Source organism: Beta vulgaris, chromosome 3, assembly GCF_026745355.1.
Source record: "Beta vulgaris subsp. vulgaris cultivar EL10 chromosome 3, EL10.2, whole genome shotgun sequence".
Classification (NCBI taxonomy): Eukaryota; Viridiplantae; Streptophyta; class Magnoliopsida; order Caryophyllales; family Amaranthaceae; genus Beta; species Beta vulgaris.
The window spans coordinates 696677-704228 of record NC_079204.1 but is presented as its reverse complement, the minus strand read 5'-3'; positions in this window follow the sequence as shown (position 1 = coordinate 704228).

Here is a 7552-nt window from a genome sequence, read left to right as displayed (position 1 = left end):
TATAATGGCCCCAAATTAAAATACAATTAGAACAAGACCTTTTAAAGTATTTCTAAAGCATTATTTAAAAAATTGATAATGAACTCGAAGGTCTGAAATAAGTTAGAACATGTTCAGTTCACTTTATTATTATTATTATTATTATTATTATTATTATTATTACTATTATTATTATTATTATTATTATTATTATTATTTGTAAGAATAAGTTTAATTTAATGATAACAAATTCAAGTTAGTAAAAATAATTAAGGTTATTTCAATATGAGTATGTATACTATATGAAGAATAAAGATAGTTTAATTGAATCAAAGTCAGGTAGAGTGAATAGAATCCCAGATTTGTGAGACTATATAGAGAGCATGAGTGAAGCCTAGTAGATGTGGTTTAATTCGTGCAATAATACTCCATAGTTCATGCCTAATTTCATTTTCTTTTGGCTCGTTGCATGCTTTGATCACTAACGTTTCTTGAAGGCCTTGTGGGCTTTAGCCCATGTAATGCTCACATATAACAAGATAGCCAACCCTAATAATCCATCAAAGAGAATCCTAACTTTGTTCATACCCTTTTTCCCAAAAAGCAAAAATATATACTTCCTCCGTTTTTTTAGACGTTACACTTTTTATTTTAGGAAGTTTTAAATTAGATATTACATTTTTAGGCCTTGTTTGGTTGTATATAAGAAGTCATACTTCCTAGGAAGTTATTTTTCCATGTATTTGAAATTCCTAGGAAGTGTAAAATTGTGTTTGGTTGATAATGGGAAGTAGAACTTCCTATGGGAAGCTCTACTTACCTAGGGGGACCTAGGTAAGTAACTTCCTCCATTTTGAAGGAAGTAGAACTTCCTAGGAAGTGCAAATTCCCATTGTTTTGCCAACCAAACAACTTCATATACTTCTACTTCCTAGGAATTTGCACTTCTCATGATTTGTTTTGTCAACCAAACAAGGCCTTATTTTGGGTAATAACTCCTCTCTATCTCTCTTCTATCACATGTTCACATGGACCTTTTTGTTTTTCACTCTCTCTATCTCTCTCCTCTCCAAAAAATACCTATGAGTCCATGATTTGAAAAGTGTAACATCTAAAAAAAACTGGAGGAAGTAATATATTTGTATTTCCCGGATTCCCAAAAAAAAAAAATGTTCAAACAATTGTGTTTCTAAGACCTAATTTCTTTAGAGGGATGTTATATCCCTGACTTTTTATAAGATAGATAAGATAAATTATATAACTTCCTAAATTAATTTATTTAGAGGGAAATCATATTCCTAAATTAAGATGATAGTTGAAGCTGCATGAATATAACTCACAGAAAGAAGAGGTGTATGAGATTTGAATTCGTGACCTTTTATGTCAGGTTGTCTCCAATACCAAGTCAAACGATCAAATCAATCAAAAGTTTGACCTGCTAATAGTTGAAGTCATATGAATACGTTTATACAGAGCCCTCCTCTCAAGACAAACACCTAATCATTATATATGTCATCCGTTCTGAAATAAGTGCAACACTAAACGAAAGAAGTGTTTCATTTATTTTAAAATGGAGTAAGTACATCTCTAATATAACTCAATCCGTCTTGTGTGGATCCGGTACAAATTAAAAATAGTGTGGACCAGAACTATACACGTTCCCCACTACAAACTAGTCACTCTCGCTTTTCAAAATTCGCGCGATTTTCTCTCTCTTCAATAAGATTCTCTCACCCTAAATTTTAACAAAAACAGTTGTTTAGAACAAACATACACTATATCATTTTAAAATACACTATATCATGCCAAAAAACACTATCATGCATGTCAAACACTATAACGATCGATTATGATAATTTTGTGTAATATACAAATAAACTACAATATAACATTTCAAAATACACTATATTATGTCAAAACACACTATATCATGCAATACTATCATGTTAAAAAATACAGCGAAACACTATCATGTCAAAATACACTATATTATTTCAAAATACACTAATATCATGTCAATTTACACTATAAGTCTATAACATGCAACACTATCATGCCAAAAAATTCAGCAAAACACTATGATGTTAAAATACGCTATATCATTTAAAAATACACTATATTATTTCAAAATACACTATTATTTTAAAAATACATTATCAGGAGAGTGAATTTATCAAAGGAGAGAGAAGTTATCAGGAGAGAGAAAAGAGCGGAAGACTAAACGCGGCAAAAACGGAAAGTTGTAATCATTAAAACTCACATGAAATAGATAAGGTGTACATTAAGTTAGTGTGCACCGAATTCTTTTTTGAAATATAACTTCACCAGTCTATATTGTGATTTGTGAATAAACGCAAAAGAAACGAGAAGGCCAGAAGGGCAATAACTAGAGAAGCGTGCGACACACGTATGATAGTCAATAAAGAGTTGATTCAAATAAATCTGTTAGTCACACCACTAGGTTACTAAGAATATATTAATATAAATTATTAGATTTAGGGCTCGTCTTTTTCACCACAACATCCATATTTATTTGATAAGAACATACATGTGTGTATATTAACCAAGTAATAACGAATGCTCTTTCGGGTACAAAGTAGAAACAATTATCAAAATGATGTCTATATAATTTGGGAGACGGGTCGGATTTGTAGTGTGTAAGGATGTCTGCAATCTGCATGGCCAAACATTCGTAAACTAACTTTGGAGGGTATAATATTTTATAATAATAATACTAAATACAATTTGGCCTAGTGGTTAGAACTTTAGTATATGTACTTGATGTTTCGGGATCAAACCCTATATTATGTAATTTCTTAATTTTTTATTGTACATGGATTACATGAACTAAAACTCCCTAGGGAGAGTGCCACGTGGCACAGTTTCTTGTTTTCGCACGCCTAGCTTTTAATATATTTGTATAGATTTAACTGTTGGAGGCAAAAAAAAAACATTTTTATTCGGTAAGGAGAAGTGCCCTTGAATGATTAGGAACTCTCACCTCTTCCCCCACCAAAATGTTCTCTAGTGTGGTTTAATCTCACAATCTTGAAATCCTAAGATACAAACTTTACCACTAAACCAAACACAACCCGATTAGAGGCACAATTTATTAGCTAGCTTGTCTCACTATACTACAAACAGTATACAGAATCCTAGTTTACGTGTTGAAGATCGAGGAGTCATTGTGCATTGAATAGGATAAAATCAAAGGAACAATGAAAATGGATGGCGAGTGCCTGACCGAATTGATCGGACCATGTAAGGTTCAAGTCTATCGGTCTGTTAGGATGCCTCGGCTGCATACATCACTGCACTTCCACTTGACACCTATCGTAATGATAAACGGCTCGTCTTACCGTGACCTTCTCTTTTTTATTTATAACGTACAAAAACCTAAGTTTTTAACTTAATTGATATGAAGGTTAAACCTTATTAATTATGTCTTTTATCATTAAAATTGTCTAATCTAGACTCTAGTAACGAGATCACTGAATCAGCAGCGCACTGTACATGATGTAAGTTTTGTAATCATGAGACCAAGACCCAAAAATTAAGCATGACATAACACACACAAGCTCGGTTTTAGCTAATTAACTTCTATTTTTACTGTTTAACTAGGGTCATACTTTCATTTGTCTTGTAAGAGACCGCCTACTTTTAAATTAAAATTAGGCAATGTTAAGCCCAATAGTGACTACTTTAATTTCTTTCTTCGGTGACTAGCTTATTCCATTTAGTAACTAGGTCTACTTTTATATTAAAATTAGACCGTTTCTTTTAATAATTTTTGTACTTTCATTCAATGAAAATTATGTCAAATAATCTTTACATTTATCGCATATTCTCATGAATTCGTTTATAGTAAAAAGTTAACAAACTTCTATTTAGGAATTTGGTATCTTGAGGAAGAATATCCCCCTAATAGAACATTACCAAGTGGGGACGATTATGCAATTTCAAAGATCGAGTCTAAGCTTTGAGAGAGATAATTCATTCGATTATCATTAACTGCAATCATTTCTATATGTCTTCATCATCGCAAGTTTCCCCATTGCATTCACTCAACTTTCTGGATTGGAGTGATTTACACTATTTACTCAAGTAAATAGTATATGAAACTCTTGTAATAGTACATGAAAACAATGAAGATTTTTTCATCTATATGATATGAAAGTTCACAAAAAGAAACTATATATTTTACAATGTTAATTTATTACTCCTTTTCTCCCATACTCTCATAATATAGTGTTTGTTTCTCTCTTTGAGATCAAAGTTCATAATCTTTGATAAGATATATATTCTCATTAATATATACAAAAAAAAAAAATACGCATGTAGGATTTTGTTAGTTTCGATCACCTCAATGTGTACTTTCATAAAATCAACTTTTTATATTTTTTATTAATACGGAATTGAAGATATTGAAGATCAAAAGTATATATAGGAGACTGTACAAAAAGCAAACCAACACTATATTATTATGGGAAAAATGACTGCTACGTTCATAAGAAATCACGGAGCCACCTATTAATAGTAATAGAACTTTGCACAGAGTTTTCTCCCTTGATATGAGTTACCACCCCTTGATCTCTTATACTACCCCAAACATCTGACTACATTTTCTAATTGAAATGGAATATTACTATCGAAATTGTGTTGTACATCTAGAATAGCTTCCCTAAGAATACATGATCCCACGCGTATATTTGAAAAGGTAAATGATACAATATTCATATAAAGCAAAGAAAAATATGTTTAAATATGAAAACCTGCAATGTGTGCCTCAAATGATGCTTTGAGCTATTAATGAAGTAGATTGTATTCAACTTCTAGTGAGGAACAAATATTCTTATAAGTAATTATAGAAATTTAGATAAATATATGAAAATTTATGTGGGAAAGTAGGTCAAAATCTATAGAATATCTATAAATAATTGGGGTAAAAGAATATATTTCAGTAGTTTCTTGCTATTATTATACAATGGCTCTTGCAATGCTTCTAAGAAGATATAATTAAATGTACAATAAGGCTATATTATCTTTTGTTTTGAAGTATCAAGTTTGTGGTTAAATTCTTATATTCCAAACTAGATATATCATATAGTTGAGATATGTAAGGATCATTGTATTTTAATAACGATGAACTGCTATGAAATTAAATAGGGTTGTCATATGAAAGAAGAGAATGATAATGTAGCACCAAATCGTGCTTAAAAGGGAACGACATGTGGTGGATTTATACATTATTGCCCACACTAGTAATATTAGATAGTAGATTGAAAATATATAATAGACTAGTTACTAGTAAGTGGATAAAAATATACCAGGAATGCCTTGGAGTAGTGGTTAAGATCGAGGTGTTGTGAATAATAGGTTACAGGTTTAAATCTCTCCTCCTCTTCTTTGTAATGCTTTTGTGGCTGTGACTTCGAGTCTTTGCATGGACGACATTTGTATTTTTTTTTTTAATATTGTATGGGATTGGCATGATATGAGGCCATACAATTCAATAAGAGTTGGGATATTCAACAACAGTTTAGTATCATACAATTCAATCACTCATATACTCTCACCTCATAACACATTTTTTTTCTATTTAATTGAACCAATAAGAGTAATGGGGGTATAAGTAAAATAGAGATGGATAGGATAGGACGATTGAAAAAGAGCGAGCTTTATTAGGGGATTTAACACTCCTAGATTAGATATTCTTTTTGAAAGGTAGAATTGATATTATTCTTACTTGTTAGTTGTTAGGTAAGAACAATGTATTTTTGGGGCATCTAACCTCTATTTTTTTTTTTTTTGAATTTAACTTATTTTCACTTAACTAAGCTAAATAAATCTGAAACTGTGAGAAGAAATAAGCTGAGTTGAACTAAATTGAGTTAAGTTAAACTTAACTAGAATTGTGTACAAAAGAACAAAATTCTAGCCTCTCTTTTTTTTTTTATCCATATGAACCACGAATGTAGTACAAAGTATAAAGAAAGGGAGGAAGGATTTGAATGTGCGACCTATCGTCTACATCATCTTAATCTTATCCACTAGGCCAAAATATCTTGAGTAGATTCTAGTCATCTACATCAATGAAATATATGGAAACATCTATACAAATATACTAAAAGGCGTGTGAAAATAAGAAACTGTGTCACTTGGCGCTCTCCCTAGGTAGTTTTAGTTCATGTAATCCATGTACAATAAAAAAATTAAGAAATTGCATAGTATAGAGTTTGATCCCGAGACCTCAAGTACATATTGTAAAGTTTTAACCACCAAGCTAAGTTGTATTTAGTGTTATTATCATAAAATATTATATTAATAAATGAAATTTTTTCTTACCCGGGACATAACCCAGGCCTAATAATTAGTTTCAATGTTAACAAATTGTCTGCATTAATTTTGTTTATTCAGGGAACAATTGGTCAATGGGCATACAACTTTAAGTGCTTTATTATTGAACTTTATAAGAAAAAGCTTTGTTTTCGTAACCGCGCCTTTTATTATTTCTGTATCCTACAAACAAGTTCAGTTTATAAAACTTGAGTGAAGACAACGTTCTCAATGGTAGACTTTGTACTCTATGTAATTGAAGATGGTAGACTTTGTGTGGACACTTAAAATATGATTAAAAGTTGATTGAAATAGTAATTATGTCATGTATAATAGCAAGAGGTGTCGGGTTCAAATCTTGATGCAAGCTAATTTTACTTTTGTTAATTGGCATGACTTATGTACACATTAGACAATTCTAGAGGAGTAACAGAGGTGTCACGTGGCGTGTATACATTATCATACACACCTTTTAATATATTTATATAGACGAATATTTTGGCTCGGGCGATGCCTCAAGTCAGTTAAAATAAACAAATATGTTATTATTCTTAAATTTCATAATTTATTTTGCCACTTTTTATATTTTTGTCCATTAAGAAATTAAAAAGTTTACGTCATGACGTGATAAGTAAAAAAATCTGAAAGGTTTAAGTTTGAAAATAATAGCTTAAAACGAATTGGGATAAGAGAATATGACATCAATAATCTCTTGTTAGTTCCGTAATAAGAGTGTTAGATATGTATACACTTGATTAAGTCTTTTTAGTCAAGTATATTTATGATAAAGCTTTATCATATTCTATTTTTAACGTTAGAACAATAAAATCATAGTGTACTGATGGTTAACCTCTTATTTTTCATTTTAAAGGTTACGTGTTCGAGACCTTACGATACACAATATTTATATTTTTTTAAATTGAGGAGTATATATAGACATAAAGCATTCCCGTTAGAAGTTTGAGGATAGTACCATATAGCATAGCATACAGACTTCATTAGACACGACTTTTAATATATTTGTATAGATATAGATATGAAAAGTATGAGTAATTTGTTGGAGATTTAGAGTATAAGTTAGTTTATTTCATGATATGTTGTTTCAAGTTACTTGGTTATGGTGTTGTTACTTGAATCAATATATGTAATACTATGTTTTGTTATGAAGAGCAATGACATTTGCTTGTAAGCCTCGAAAGCCTATCGTGTTGTAGTTGTAGCAAACTCGCACAAGCAA